We start from the raw sequence: 16,589 nt of genomic DNA, 5'->3' as shown, positions 1-16,589 counted from the left end.
ATGCTGCATTGTCAATTAACTGTTCTGTCTGTGATGCCTAAGTCAAAATGTGATATATTTGCAATGTAAGGGCACTCAGGCCAATGAGGATGCTTTGGTTTAACAGACTGCTATGGTTAATTGAGTTGAATAGTTCTAGCTGAAGATTTTTGTTTATTATTTTAAAGTGGCATTGTCAATACATTTAAACCAAAGAGTCAGGTGTGACAGCCTCACACTGGGCTGGGCTTTTTTCATAGCTGGCTTACAAATCCTTAGCAAAGAATGCCTAATATATTGTGTACTGACAGGTAAGCTGCTGTCATCTGTGGTACCAAAGTACTGAAGTCACAAATACAGGCAGCCTTTTAGTTTGCATCTCCCTACCAATGTTATTTCAGAACTCTGTAAGAATCTATTGAGAGAAGAGTTAAGTATTTCTTTAGTTGTGATCGTTTTGACTCTCCTGTAAATTCTCCAGATTTGAATCAGTGAACTGATTAAATAACAAGAGGGAGGCAAGCAGCTGTGGCTTGCAAAAACCATCCAAATGCAGAAACTTTTCAAGAAACCTGATTTTCCTTCTCACAGCAAGATTATATTGTGCGTCCAATATTGAAAAGCTTTAGTTGGGTAAGTTAAAACAGACTGGATTTGTAAACCTTTTTTCATTCTGTCCTTCTAAAACTGTCTTGAAAATGCTTTTTGGAAAGGCTCGGTGAATGTATTACCATTGCATGACTCTTTTGCATCTAAATTTTATTTGTTATCCAATAATGTCAGTCAAGGTGGCAGAATTCTTGCAGAGGTCCTATAGGAAAAAAAAGTGTAGCTTATTACTTTGCAACATAAATTAGGTGCTTTTAGATGTATATGGATATTACTTAGTAACCTGAGGTTTAATCTTTGGGGACACGGAGTTAAGAACGTTATATTTGGGAAATGGAGCAATGGAAGAGTAAAGGAATCATAGTCAACATGTCTTTGCCACCTCTGGTCTACTGCAGTCAGCTTCAGTATAGATGAGAATTTCAGCTGTTCTTTGTCAAATTCTTCTTGCTGTGAGTTACATGTCTGGAAACATGCTCTGCTGTCTCCTGCAACAGAGGAAACAAAGTAAAGTAAAATGGTTACCTCTTCAGTGGTATTACAATATGCAGTGACTAGAACTCACATTCCAAATGTGTCTGTTCAAGAGAGTTCTTTGCATCTGGAAATAACACAGGGAAAAGGTTCATCCCTTTTCCATGTTACTCATCTATAATCATGGTTCCCAGGACCAATCTATCAAGTAGTCTCTCTCATTTTGCTTCTGTGAGAGTCAAGGATATTTTATTATTAAATAATTTTTTACCTTGAGAACCTGGAGTGCTGTTGCACAGCAAGCTGCTGAGCACCTGAGGCAGGGTGATCCCAAGCACAGAAGCAGGCAGGGCCAGGAATGGATTGAGAGCAGCCCTGGAGAAAAGGACTTGGGGGTGCTGCTGGATGAGAGGGTGGACATGGCCCAGTGATATGCACTTGCAGCCCAGAAATCCAAACATGTCCTGGGCTGCATCATGTGAAGCACGGCCTGTATATCCAGAGAGGTGATTCTGCCCCTCTGCTCTGCTCTGCTCTGGTGAGACCCCCCTGCCGGAGAAATTCATCCAGCTCTGAGGACCCCAGCATAACAGAGACATTAACGGGTTGGAGAAAGTCCGGAGAAGGGACACAAAGGTCATCAGAGAGCTGGAGAATCTTGTCTGTGGCAACAGGCTGAGAGAATTGGAGTTGTTCATCCTGGAAAAGAGAAGTCTCTGGGAGACCTTAGAGCAGGCTCCTAGTACATAAAGGGGCATGCAAGAGTGTTGGAGAGGGGTTTTGGACAAGGGCATGGTAGGACAAGGGATAATGGCATTAAAATGAAATTGAGTAGCTTTAGATTAGATACTGGAGGAAGTTCTTTGCTGTGTGTGTGGTGAGGCGCTGGACAAAGTTGCCCAGAGAAGTTGTGAATGCCCTATCCCTCGAAGGTCAGCCCCAGACTGGATGGGCCTTTGAGCAGCTTGGTCTAGTGTGAGGTGTCCCTTCCCATGGCAGTGGGGTTGGAACTAGATGACCTTTAAGGTCCTTTTTCCAGCCATCCTATAATTAAATTGCTGCAAGCCACCAAGAGACACTCCCTATCAGCATTTCCTTTTGTGTTCAATTACTACTAAGGCTCATTTGTTCAGCATATCCTAAATAGGCTTATACCAAGTATAAAATATGGACATTTTAAAGAAATGGTTTTCTGACAACCATGCTTCAATTTTTCTAGGATTTTGTTTCTTGAAATCTTACTTTTTCTGAGAGTTTTCTTCCTGAGAGGTCCCAATCACAATCTGTTGACAGAATTTCTGAGAAAATACTTGATTATTACAGGCTTACTTGGCTGTTACTGCATTATTTGATTTCAGTATTCTTTTTCAGTGCTTTCCTTGACTGCATGTTTGGAATGCATAATGTATTCTTCCACAAGTTGAAATAAATAGAAGAAATTTTAAAATTTTAGAATTATTTTAAAGGATTTATATTAATTTCAAATGTGTAGTCTTCCTATGCTGCTGAAATAAAATAGAAAATAGAAATAAAAAATTCCTTAAAATAAAACTTGTGTTAAGAAGTTTTCTGCTAGGGCAAAGTTCTAGCAGGTGTCTGCTCTGCAGGGCCGGGGCTCTTGTCAAGACGTGCACTATTGTACTCCTTGTTTATCTCTGTGAAATCCCCTGTACAGCCTTGCTAATGTTCCATTTCTGCCAGCACACAAATTTACAGAGGTACTTACTGGAGAGGGCTGATAAGTATTCAGGTATATTCTTGTGCTAAAGTGCACACTGTGCCTCTGATCCTGTGTCTTTTTTATGTACAAAATCCAGATGATCTGAACAAACCTTTCTAGATGCAAGAGAGAAATCTGTCCTTCCTTCCTATCCTCCTACCTCAACATGGTGCTTTTTTGCAGGAAAGTGAAGGAAAATAGGAAGGATTTGGTCTATATGTCTGTCCTTTGTCAAATAGTGGCTCTTCATTAATGAAACAACAGGTCCTATGACAGTAACAAGTAAGGTTAAAGGTTATATTTTATTTCAGTTTTTTGTGCTTTGTTTCAATAATGAGCTGCTAGAACTTTTTCATTTCCTTGCCTTCTGTCAATTCATGTTTTCTGTTCTCATGCAGATTAGATGAACTTGAGGCCTGCAGTCAATCATATATTAGCCATATAATAAAAATTTTGGTTTAAAATTCTGTGTCGTCAGTCCTATGTGCCATTTGTAACATATTTCTGGAAATCTGGTGGGATTTGTTTCCCCTCCTCCCTATGCAAATACATGCTAATTTGTGCTATGGATAAAAGTCAGCAAGGTCTAAAGATAACTTGACATCTTCGACATAGAAGAGCCAAGCATCAAGCAAGCCTTTTCATCAAGACTATTGCAATCATTTCAAACTGAAGGTATAGTCCCTTTTTCTTGGAGAAGTTTTTGTTGGAGTAATAGTTTTTCCTTTATAAAAGGTTTAAGGTTCTTCTGAAAAACTTTATTTACACAAAGATCTTTGTCATAAAGTGGTAGCTGGATATCAATTAAAATAGATCTAATGAACAGTTTCAGATACAAACCTGGAAAATATTTGTCATAGTCTTTACCAATCTAATGCTCTATGCAAAATATCCTTTATAAACCATTCCAGTGCATTTTTGCAATCTAATGTCAGTTGCAAGGAATTCTCAAGAAAATACACAGGAAAGCAAATTTAAAAAAAAATTAATCATTTTAGAACATGACTTTCATTGTGCTTTGGTGAATATACACTTTCTAATAGTGTATGTCAATAATGTATTAGTTGCATTCTGAATGTGCAGGACTTGTGTGTGTGTATATTTGTATTTTCATCTGTAAATGCACACACCTGTATGAATTCATAATGCCTTAAGGTACGGGGGAAGATGAGGAGGCTTTCGGAGAGGAGAATCTTCTGACTTTACTGACAGTGGTGTGGATTCTTTATTAACCTGAGTCTGCCATACATGTGTTGTAATGTCATGATAACTGCTTCATGTGAAAACATCAGTCATTAATCCTGTGGTGGTTTCTTCTGCTGAGGATTAAATATGAGATATTTCAGTATTTCATTTTACCCAAACTTAAACAGCTCAGAGGCCAAATATTGAGTAGATGCCTCAAGTTGACAGAATTGATGCAGATGTGATAAGTGAAATGCATCAATCAAAATAAGTGATGTTTAGAGGGAAAAGAAATAAGACACACTGAATGCTAATTCAGTCACTTTCAGCACTGAAATTACAGCTGATTGGCCTTTAATGATTTTTCTCTGTGAAGTTACTCATTCTTTCTGTCGCATGTGTCCCCCGTATTAAGTGTAGAGTAACTTATGGTAATTTAAGGTTGAGCAATTTGTGGGAATTTCTGAATAACTGAATTACGCTTGCATATGTGGTATCTAAAATATGAGCGTGAGGAACAAGATGGATGTACCCAGTCATGAAGAGACCAGGGACTCAGGCTCTTGATTTGATCAAGGGTTGGTGACCATCTGAGCAGAAGTAAAAATGGATGCTTTAAAGACATTTTCATGAGTTGCAATTTCAGATTCTAAAAAGAGTAAAAATATGAGAATCTGTGCAGAATCATTATAGAATCCTAGAACGGTTTGGGTTAGAAAGGGCCTTGATGATCACCTAGTTACAACACTCCTGCCATGAGCAGGGGCACCTTTCACTAGACCAGGTTGCTCAGAGCTCTATCCAACCTGCCTTGAACAATTCCAGGGATGGAACATCCACAGCTTCTCGGGGCAATCTGTTCCAGTGCCTCACCATCCTCACAGTAAATAATTTCTTCTTAATATCTAATCTAAACCTGCCTCTTTCAGTTTAATATCCTTATCCTTGTCCTAGTCACTGCATGTCCTTGTCCAAAGTGCCTCTCCAGCTCTCTCATAGGCTTCCTTTAGGTACTGGAAGGTGTTCTAAGGTCTCCCTGGAGCTATCTCTTCTCTGGGCTGAACACTCTCTGCCTGTCTTCACAGGAGAATAAGCTTGTTTAGGCAAGATAAAACATACACAGGTTCCCTTTTAAAATCTAGGGATATATGCAATAATCTATTCAAAGCAGCTGGATCAGTCAGAAGGAGAACTTGTTTGTTACCAAGACCTCCTCTGTTGTAATTTTCTTTGCATGTGGCAAGGGTAAGTCATCAGTAAAACTGCCTGGATGCTGGTGTGATTGGAATCACTCGTTTTGTCCTTTTGCTTACCTGGTGTAGCTCCAGGTGGTTGCTGCTGTCTGAAAAAAATCAGTTAATAGTTGTATATGTATATAATTATAGTTACCTAATATATAATTAATAGTTGTAAGCTGTAAGAATTGGCAGGTGTTAGCAACACAGTTCTGAGCATCTTTGCATCCAGTGTGATATCTGATAAAATGTACCTTAAAAAAGAAAAAACAAAACCAAAAAAGACAAAAAAACCCTAACAAACAAAACCAACCCAGATCAAAAAGCCCAGCCAAACAAAGAAACACATAACGCCCCCCCCTCCCCGAAAATACCTAAAACTCAGATTGCTTTAATTTTTCACTATTTTTTGGGGGGGGGGCGGGAAGTACACCAATAATGTTTTTCTTTCTGCTTTTAGAAACGTTTTCCTGTGCTATAAAGAAATATGCAATATCCTCAAAGTTTAAGCCTCATGTTTCTTAATGCCATGGGGACAGCAGGGTATCTGTCACTGATTCAGTTGGGTTTCAGGGACAAATCAGTGTGCAACGTGGTTAGACAGCCAGGTCTTCCCTTCGGACGTGGGGAAAAGTGAAGTCAGGGTATTTTAATAGGTTCACTGTGTCTGTTTGCATGGCTGCACTCTCTGAGTTCCATATAATTCAACATACTGGGAGGTTCAGGTGCTCAAACAGGGAGCTGTGAGCACATTTCTCTGTGTGAATCCATCTGATGTATCTCCACACTCTGGTGCTCTTACTCAGTTACCTGCCATCTCAAATTATTTTCCATTGTCTGTTTTCTGTGATAACAGAAATAAGTTAAGTTGCTGACTGACTGCAGTGTCTGCTGTGGAAGGAAAGAGCACACAGTAGATTCTTGATACAGTTCTATATCTAATATAATTTATACCATGACAAATCAGTTACATGGTTTTGACTACAAGTTGATTAATGTTTACAGTTAATGAATTCCCACAACTCACATTTTCTGGTGGAATTATTCACAGATTTGTAAGCAAACATATGAGAACATTAATTCAGAACTGGAGATAATTAGCACTTCTCATTTAGTTTTCAGTTGGTTATTCTGCCTTCATTATATGAACTAAATTCTTGAAACCTATAAGAACTAGTTCACTTTGCAATCTTAAGTGATACTGACTAAGAAAGTGGAGTTTGCCTCCTATGTACTGGCAGGGGTCAAAGTCCCCAGGGCAGAGAGGACTAGGGAGAACTTCATAGTGCTTTAAAAGCATCCTGTTAAAAGCAGCCTACCAATGGAAATTGAGTGCAGATGCTCAAATCCCACCACTTCTGGATACTCCTGAGTTTAGCAGCCCTCATTGTTCCAAAGCAAGATTATAGCCTGGGAAGAAGCATGCTGCAGAACCCAGCCCCTCCTGCTTTACAGCTCTGCAGAGATTCTGAATGTGTGAATTAAAACAATAATATATTTGTACCAGTGATGTCCAGCTGTGTCCATACCCACAGCACATTCCTCTGAAATGTGTGTGGTTGGATGTGAGATATAAATCATATAATGAAGTGGTCAGGCCAAAGCTCAATCTGTCCATCTCTCATTTCCCTTAAGCACCTGCTTTTGGGTGCACATTTCCTCAGGCTTTTTTATGAGCAGACAGGCAGCCAGTGCTGTGCTCTCTGCAGCCCTGTGCCCTTCAGCTGTGGGCTGCTGGCTTTGTAGCCAGCTGAGGTGCTGGTACCAAATGGCACAGTTCCATCTTTGTCACCTGCCAGGTTGTGCCCAGCTCTTGGTGTCTCTGCCATTCAATTAGAGGAAAGTGTCATCTGCTGGGAGTTACAGCCACACACCACAGCCAGGGTTTGCCTTGTGTGGTTGTGGCTGTCGTGGTTTAACAGAGCAGGGAGCTGAACTCCACACAGCCACTCCCTCACTCCCCACTGCCAGTGGGATGGGGAAGAGAATTAGGGGAAAAGAAGTAAAATTTGTGGGTTAAGATTTAAATGCGTTAATAATACAGAAACTGAAGACAAAATAATAATAATAATAATATTAATAACACCACCACCAACAACAAAATGTTGTTTTGTTTTTGTTGTTGTTGTACAGAATAAGTGATGGAAAATGCAATTGCTCACTACTCACTGACCAGTGTACAACCAGTTCCTGAGCAGTAGTCCTCTGCCAGATTTCTCCCTGATTTATATGCTGAGCATGACACCATGTGATATAAAATATTCTTTTGGCCATTTGGGGTCAGCTGTCCCTGTTGTGTCCCCTCACAGATTTTTGTGCACCCCCAGCCTCCTTAATGTCAGAGTAGGGTGAGAAGCTGGAAAGTTCTTGCCTTAGTGTCAGCCCTGCTCATCTGCAACTAAATCAGTGTGTTATTAAAATTATTCTTATCCTAAATCCAAACCGCAGCACAAACAACCAGGAAGAAAATTAACTCTATTCCAGCCCAAACCAGGACAATGGCAAAACTGAGCCCTCCTGGGCTTCAGGCAATGTGTTTGTGCATCTCAGGCACACCCAGGCAAAGGGAGTGTGCTTGAACAGCCCAGAGCGAACTGCTGAATTGCACACTGGGGGGTGGCTGGAGGATTTCCTCATCTATGTGCACAGGTAAACTTTAAACATGTTTCCAGGGGCAGAGGAGTGGAGGCTAAAAGATGTTGGGAATGGGTTTGAAGAGTTGTAAGAGGATGAGTTTAAAGGCAGCATGATAGGTGTGAGCAGGTCTGGTCCAAAGGGTTTCTGTGAGAGACAGTGCAGTTTTTTGAGCTTAGCTGTGTTGCTTTAATGTCCCTTTTGAGCCAGCTTTCACTTCCTCCTCTGTTTTAATGGTGGAAACTTTTGTGCCTTTAGCTCTGGTGTGGGTTACAATTCCTGTGGTGACAGCACAGAACCCAGATTCAGGGAAATTTTTCAAAAGCCAGGCCAAGGAAGATACATTCTCTTTAAAGCTGTTTTAAATTTTTCCCATTAAAATTGAGTGGCAACAGGGTATATGATTACTGACAACTGAGAAAATTATTCAGAGGAAGACAAGGGTGCATTTTAAATAAATTGAGTATCATATGTGTTTATTTGCATGCAAATGTGCACAGAAGATGAGGAGAGAAGAGAAGAGAGCCATATGGCAGTGGGTTACAAATGGCTCTACTGCTCAGGGAAATTAATAACTCTAAGCTTTGATATATATGAGCCTGCTGGGGTTCAGATGTTCTCATGCTGGTGCTTTAAGAAACCAGCTGAATGAATAAACAAACATTTGAAAGACAAAACACTTGGCCAGCATCCAGCTTAAAAATTCAGAGAAGATACCTTTAAAAAGGTAGAAAAAAGATTGGGGCTTCTGTTAAGACTGAAATTCATGCAAGATTAAAATGAGCTTGTTTATTTTTATATATTCTGCTGTTCTGTAGCTACTGTAAACACTAAGTATGTTTCCTGCTGTTTACATTTTTTTTTGTCTTAGCCTCTAAAAATATTATATTAACATCAATATTAACTTCTTTAATTACTGAATTAGAGTAATTAAAAGAATCCTTTAGAGACACCAATCACAAAATACTGGCTTTTCATCTTCATTAAAAAAAAAAATAAATGTATATACAAGATTCCTTCTGTGTCTTTGACAGAAGACCAAACATTTATCAGGAAAGACATGCACTGGAAACTGCACAAAGGTAAATTCTCCACAGCAGAACATAAACAGCCCAGCAAAGGTTCTCAGTAGTGGTTTCTTTGCACTTAGGCTGAGACTTTGCAAGGCCTATATGCCCTAACCCACATGAGTGGGACTTCTTAATGTTGTATTTCCTAGGAAAGAAAAGGAACAGGCATGGTAAACAGTACTAGTGCATCACACTGTTTGTGTAGATTTACTCTGAAGGAATATTAAAAATCACATCATATTCATGTGAGACTGGAGAGTGGCATTGCTGAATTTATAAGGAGATGTAATCAGGTATTAACTGATACAACCAACAGCATTCAACATGCCCAGTAACCTGAAGAGTCCAAGCCATGAGCAGCCAGCTTTTCCAAGGAAGTGCTATTGGAACTGGCATCAAAGGTCTCTCTGAAGTCCAGGCAGACAAAATCCATAGTCTTTCCCTCATCCAGCAAGCAGGTCACCTTGTCATAGGAGATCAGGTTAGCCAAGCAGGACCTGCCTCTCCCAAACCCACGCTGGCTGAGAGTGATCCCCTGGTTGTTGTGCCATGTGATGCCACTCAAGATGATGTGCTCCATGACTTTTTCTGGCACTGAGCTCAGGCTGCCAGGTCTGTAGTTCCCTGGATCCTCTTTCCCAGCCTTTGTGTCCCTGGCTGTCACACTTGCTGATCTCTAGTCAGCTGGGACGCCCTGGATTAGTCAGGATTGCTGTTAAATGATGGAGTGTTGATGCTCTTGCTGAGCATTTCTGCCAGCTCCAATTCAGCCTGGATAGACTTGAGTCTAATGGTGAACGTGAAGAATGTGCTCTAGTCTCAACAGATTGCTCAAACCCATTGTTGATGTGACTGTCAATAACTTGTCTTCACAAGCATTCTTTCATACATGTACATATCTGGCCTTTTAATGTTTTTGTTTTTACTGGGGAGACGATAGGGGATGCATTTATCTTTAGATGAAATAATTGTGCATATCCATTCTGATTTCTCTTTCTACTTGTATTCTTTTACATCAAATTCTGAGTTGTTCTGTTTGCAAATACATACTCTGTGGCCATCCTGTACAGATGCCACCTCCTGTTTTTCTTGTTTTGTTTGGTCTGGTTTTTGCGGGGGGGTTTGGGGGTTGTGGGGTGGCTTGTGGGTTTCTGGTTTTTTGGTTGGTTTTTTGTTGGTTTATTTTGTTTTATTTTGGTTTCGTTGGATGCTGGGTTTGGTTTGGTTTGGTTTGCTTGGGTTTTTTTGCCCATGATATTATTAGACAGATTAATTTTTTGAGCTGTTTTGTTGACACTGAATCCCAGGAACTTATGAACCCAGTGATTTCCTCAACAAACTAAAGACTTAAAATCTATTAGAAATCTTCAGGTTAAGAGTGTGCAAACATAGGTCAAGATTCAATATGCACAGAAAGCTCTTGCTTGTAAAGATATTACATAAACCATCAATTACTTGGTTCAATTCATATTCTCCATATGGATCTCACTTCTTGTTGCTGCTAGGGATTTTGTCTGACTTTCATTTGCATGCCAGAAAGTAAATATTGGCAAGTTCAGCCTTTCACATCATCAGCTGTTTGGGATCCATGTATTTGTAAAGTACTCTGTACACCTAGCTCTATATACAAATTATATAGAAATTATTTAGCTACCAGTTATTGAGGATGAATTGTATCTTCACACTGCTTTTCAATTGGCTGCCTAAACTGGAGGATTTAGTGATTCCTATTTATGTAGAGCCATTTATTTAATGTGCTTGCTGATAAACACGAGATTGATGTCTTGCTTGGCAGAGCTTGTTTATTTCTTCTCATTTTAATGTTTTAAACACAGGTAGGTGAAACCATGAGATGTTTTCCTCTGCTGGCAGAGGTGGTTCAGGTGGCACCTGTTTGGCCACAGTTCTCATGCTAAATTGTATTTTGCTGGATTTTCCCTTGGGCTCAAATTCTATTGATGCAGGGTTAAAAAGTGATCCCAAAGGAAAATGCTAAGCCTTGATTTTTTCAGTCTGCTCTGGCATTGTCTGAGATAAGCAGTGTGTAAGTGCTTGTGAGTCAGTGGAAGAAATGGATGCATGGGTTGCCTTTTCCCTGGCATATGCTGGCTCAGGCACACCTAACACAGGGTCATATCCCAGATTACAGCACTTTCTAGACTGAAATCTAGAGATTTTTAGCACTTACTAGAGTTTGTCCTTCCTGGAAAGGATTCAGACTTTCTCACAGACACACTTAGCCTTTCTAGGATGAGGCCAAAGTAGCACCAAGGAACTGGGTATAGATCAACACTGTTAACAGATGAGTTCTGGAGTTAATCTCTGTAGCTGTGTATGAAAACAAGAGGAAGGACTGTTTGAAAAAAGCCAAGAGAGATAAAGCTTTCTGCTTTCTCAATAAATTACATTTAGAAAGGTTTTTGATTTACAATATTAAACATTTCTTAGTGAAGCAGTTACTCTAGTGGAGAATATCCAACTCCACCATAAATGAAGATGTGCTAAAATTTATGGTGAAATTAGGAGAACTAATGGGTGAAAGTAGGGGAACTTTCATCCCACCTGGTTCTCCTGATGGGGTTTAGGTTTTTCTTTATGATTGTTCCTCAGTTAAGTAGCTGAAAAGAGATGGTGGTATTCTCCTAGAAAGCCTGGAAGCTCACAGAAAAATTTTGTTGTGAGAGGAGTTAAACAGCACATTTTGAACCTTTGGGGTGTTTTAGTGTTTTATCTGAAATCTGAAAATGCATTTATTCTGGAAATCTCTCCTTTCCAGTGTGTTGTTCTCCCTGCATGGATTCTGACCTGTCCCTGCTGCTGTTTGCTGTGGGGCCAGGGAAGTTCCTCCCAGCTCTGCCCTGCCCTCTGAAACCCTCACTCAGAGACCACCAGGTGTGCATTCATTCCAAGGAATAATTCTCTGGTAAGAGAGAATTTTCCTTTTCTGCTGCCAGAACAGAAGAAAATATTGAAGACAGTCAAAACTGAGACATATTTTTGTGGTTTTCATGTGCCTAGAGAGTCAGGAAACCAGCCCATGAGAGATTGCTTTTTGTCTGCCTGTGGAGGTTTGTACAGGCAGTGGACTACTACAAAGATTTGAGGGGAGAAGGGAAAAAAAAACAAACAAAAAACAAACAAACAAACAAAACCAGGCTGAACCTGAGAAGAAGCACAAAAGAGAGATCTTTTATGTCCTAGAAGTATCACCTCTGTAGGAATAAACCTATTACCTTCCTTTCTGTGACACCTGGGGAAGCTCTAGTTGACAGGAGTTTGTTTTCACAACATCAAAAAAGATGGATCTTGGCAGCCTGGTTTACCCACATTCTTTTTTCTCAGCTTTTTATTTGCAAAAGGGAATTGATGTTTTTTCTGTGGTATGCTCAGTGACACCACAAAAGACCATGTCTAGCATGTTGCACACCAGCCATTCATTCTCTGCGAGATAAATCTTTAATCCTTTGATATGCCATGGCATTTAAGTGCTATTTAGAATTGTTATTCACTGAATATTTGGAAGATATATATTTTTTCAGAAAGTATAAAGAATTCTCTCAGCTTGATTGTGCTCTCAACTAAATCAAAAAACATATATTCTTACTAAATGAAAAATTAGTTTAGCTTTTTCTTGGTTTTCTACATTGATTGATTTCCAGCCAGTGACATGAAGAACTCTACAAAGTATGTTTTCTATAAATTTTACCAAAATAAGATACTGAGAGGAGGAAAGAAACCCTAGTAATGCCACAGCTGAGGCAAAGCTCTGACATCTTTAGTCAGAGCTACTTTTCTTTCACACCAGTGTCAGAAGTCCCTCAAAGAAATTTCTATGAAACAAGATTGACTTCTCTCTTCTTAATAAGTGTGGAACAATTTGTTCCAAAGAGTGTGCATATCATTAACTAAACACTTAAATACACACGGGTGTAATCTGTGTCCAGTCTGGAGTCTGACTGAATAGCAGAGACAGCATGGAAGTGCCTGAGGATGGGAAGGACACCAGCATGGACCTGGAGGAGACTTTTAAACAGCATGACAGTGAAGATTGGCTATAACCAGCCTTGGCAATCAGGCTGTCTGTGGAAATTTTAGAAACTTAACCCTTGGTATGATATCCCTAGGCTCAGTCTTGCCCAGGAGCTGGACCTCCCTGCATGACATGCACCGCTGGTTGTTGGCACCTCTGGGAGCGAGTGCAGCCAGGCAGGGACCTGCACGGGCTCTGTAATACTGAGCACAGGCAGGGGAATTGTTTCCACGGGCAGAAGCACCATCATGCAGAAGGAATTCTGTCCCCCCTGCATCTGTGCTGGCACATCTGAAATGCAAGGGGATTTTCAGATGAGATTAGGACTGGAAAACAAGAGTACCTTTGCTTTAGTTAGTACTTGGCTAAACGTAGTGAAGAGGAGCTGCAGCACCCAAGTACTCTTTGCTCAATTAGATGGATTGCCTTTTTTTTCTTAGAGAGAAAGTGGGTTTGTTCAAACTCAATTTCAGCAGTGATGATAGGAAGACATCACAAATTACACTCCAAATTATCATGGCTAAAAAATCTAGCTAATTATCTGGGTTTGAAATTAATTAAACTTCTGCCTTTTCAAGTCCTGACCCAGATGCCTGTTGATGGTTTGTTGGGTTTTTGTCCTTCCATGCTGCTCATATCTGTTTTCTGTCACTTCATATCTGGATGTTGCATGTTTTCTCCTACAGGTCTCGGGTGAAGCATTGAATTGCTTTGAAGGTCCCCTTCCCCACACACACTCACGCTGTCTGCTGACCCTGATTTGTGTCTGAAGTGAATTGAAAAGCACTCCCACAAGTACCAGCACTGGTGACAAAAATTACCAAGTCCTCCATTACTCTAATATATACTTTGACTAAAGCAGGTGCACCTAATTGTGTGGATTTATTTTTAATCTTTCCTAGCTGAAACAGATGGAATCTCTGAGACAGCCACTGTTTAAGAGATATCTTCCCCCAGTTTTGATTACTTTGAAAAGCTGAACTTCCACTGGCAGAAAACAAATCCTAATTCAAAGCCTAGATGCTTACAGGGCTCTTTAGTTCTTCCTCCCTATCTTCACAGAGGATTCAAGCTGCTAACACTAAAATATTTTGCAAATTAGGCCTTGAGTAGCTCATTTTGCACAGAAAAACATTCCATTTTAATTATTCAGCTTAACGTGAAAGTGTGTCTAGCTCTAAGCAATGAGGCAGTTTGAAGCTCTGATTAGCTACCCAAACATAAGCACTTTGCAGCTTTGATTATTCATCCAGTTAGGAATAGTTTACTTTTAATACGGAAAGATTAGATTTGCAGGAATCTTAGCAAATATTTTCTTTGAAAACAACTAACCTATGTAAAATTAAGGATGTTCCTTGATCAGTCCTCATGTGATTTATTCAAGAAGCAGTGGCAGCTGAAGGGAGGGAAAAGGAGCTGGATGTGGGACATGTGATGGACTCTGGCATCTTTAATCTTCTCTGGTATCTTTATCTCTGGTTCACATACTTGTCTCCTCAATTTTCAAGTGTTCTTGATACAAAAAATTTCTTACTAATTTTTATCCTCCAATTTCATGTGGCATTATTAAAGGAGATAGAGTGTCATGCAATCTTGTGGCTTTCCATGGTCCAGCACTGCAATTCTGAAACTACTCATCCTGAAAGGCAAATTCTGTGCTACACAAGCAATTCACTGCACTCTTTCATTTCTATTACCAGCTGAATTAACAGTCAGAGTAATTACTCTATGCATAAGTAATTAATATTCTATATTTCAATCAACTTGAAAAAACACCAAACCAATTTTTAACCTATTTCTATTTATTGCTGGGATTGATGGTAACAGATGAAGAAGCAGAAGGTGTTTTTGCCTTGTCCTTCCATTCCTGATCAGTAAAACATGACAGCAATTTTCAATTAATTCTAATTAATTTCCAATTAATTTCCTCAAATGAAGGACTATGAAAAATTACATTCTGAAGATTGGAGAAATGATGGATTCGTTTGGTACAGCTCCTGGTCATGCTGACAAGGAATGATTCATGTGACATTCTCTCTTCGTGTCACAAAAATTAAGTTTTCAACCCTTCAGTCATTCTGTAAAAGATGCCACAGTAACACACCACTTCAACCTTTACAGTGGATCATAATTTAATTAAAGAGAAAATTTCCCCTTTTCCCCTCATAACTTGTTTCTGTTTTGCAGAGTTACCTGAGGAAAATAAGCAGGTGGATCTGAACATTTCTATTAATCCTTTGCCAAATGAACCTTGCAATCTTTAAGTACTCAAACCTCATAAAGACACAGTCCCTGGTAATGCAAAGAACCCATTGCTGAGCCACATATTTTGCATTTCGTACATTAGCCAATTCCAGCCACATTACCGGGGAAACAACAATTGATCAACTGAAAAAAATAAGTTAAATAGAACTAGGACATAAATAAATGTTCTATACAGCTTCTCTAAGTAGTGGAAACTTTCCTGAAAATGAATAAATGAACTGGGAGAAATTTTCTTTTGGAAGCAATCCAAAGACTTTAAGAAGACAGCAAATTTTAACTGCAAGAATAATTTCTGTTCCAATGCAACTGCTTCATCCAGCATCAGGAAAATTCTCCAAGAAGTTTGTTTCCTCAGTATCTTTGCACAACAGGGCTCCCCTCACTTACCCCACCCCGCAGACCTGTGTCAATGCCCCAGCAGCGCAGGGCTGAGGGACAAGGGCAGCCTGGCCACTGCAGATGTCCTGAGGTTTTTGGGTCTGTGCCTGGCAGCCAGGATTCCAAGAGTGTCCTGGGGCATCAGGCACAGCATCACCAGCTGGGCAAGGGAGGGGATTGTCCTGCTCTGCTGTGCTCTGGGGTGGCCTCACCTCGAGTGCTGGGGGCAGTTTTGGGTGCCACAAAAAAAGACAGATAGAAAACTATCAGAGAGTGCCCAAAGGAGGGCAACAAAGGTGGTGAAGGGCCTTGAGGGGAAACTGAATGAGAAGCAGCTGAGGTCACTTGGTCTGTACAGCCTGGAGGAGAGGAGACTGAGGGGACATTACAGTTACAGCTTCTTGTGAGGGAAAGAAGAGGGGCAGACAGTGATCTCTTCTCTGTGGTGAGCAGCAACAGAAGCTGAGGGAATCACCTGAAGCGGTGTCAGGCAAGGTTTAGGAAGGATATTAGGAAAAGGTTCTTCACCCAGAGGGTGGTTGGGCACTGGAGCAGGCTCCCCAGAGAAAGTGGTCACAGCACCAGCCTGACAGAGCTTAAGAAGTTTTGGACAATACTCTCAGGCACATGGTGTGACTTTTGGGGATGGTCCTGGCAGATCGAGAAATTTGACTCAATGATTCTTGTGGGTTCCTTCCAACTCAGCTTATTCTGTGATTCTGTGTTTATAAATGTATTGTGCCTTCATAATGGGTACAGTCTCAGCCCCTCTCTGCCTGTGCAGTGGCAATAAGTGCAGCCAAGACCATGAGCTTCCCAGAAACTGGGATAACCAGGTTACAAAACAACACAGCAGCACTCATGGAAATAAATGCCCAAAGACATTTTTGCATGGGCATCCTCATAAAGACTCACTGATTCTTACAACCATTATGGTGGAGTGCACTGACTGCAGGATAACACCCCTGTGATGTCCTCACTGATGCCAGAATTAAGAGGGTAGCATCTTT

The sequence above is a fragment of the Passer montanus genome, unplaced genomic scaffold (assembly GCF_014805655.1).
Source record: "Passer montanus isolate IOZ18808 unplaced genomic scaffold, ASM1480565v1 scaffold19, whole genome shotgun sequence".
Lineage (NCBI taxonomy): Eukaryota > Metazoa > Chordata > Aves > Passeriformes > Passeridae > Passer > Passer montanus.
The sequence above is the reverse complement of the archived record's forward strand: the minus strand, read 5'-3'. Positions refer to the sequence as shown.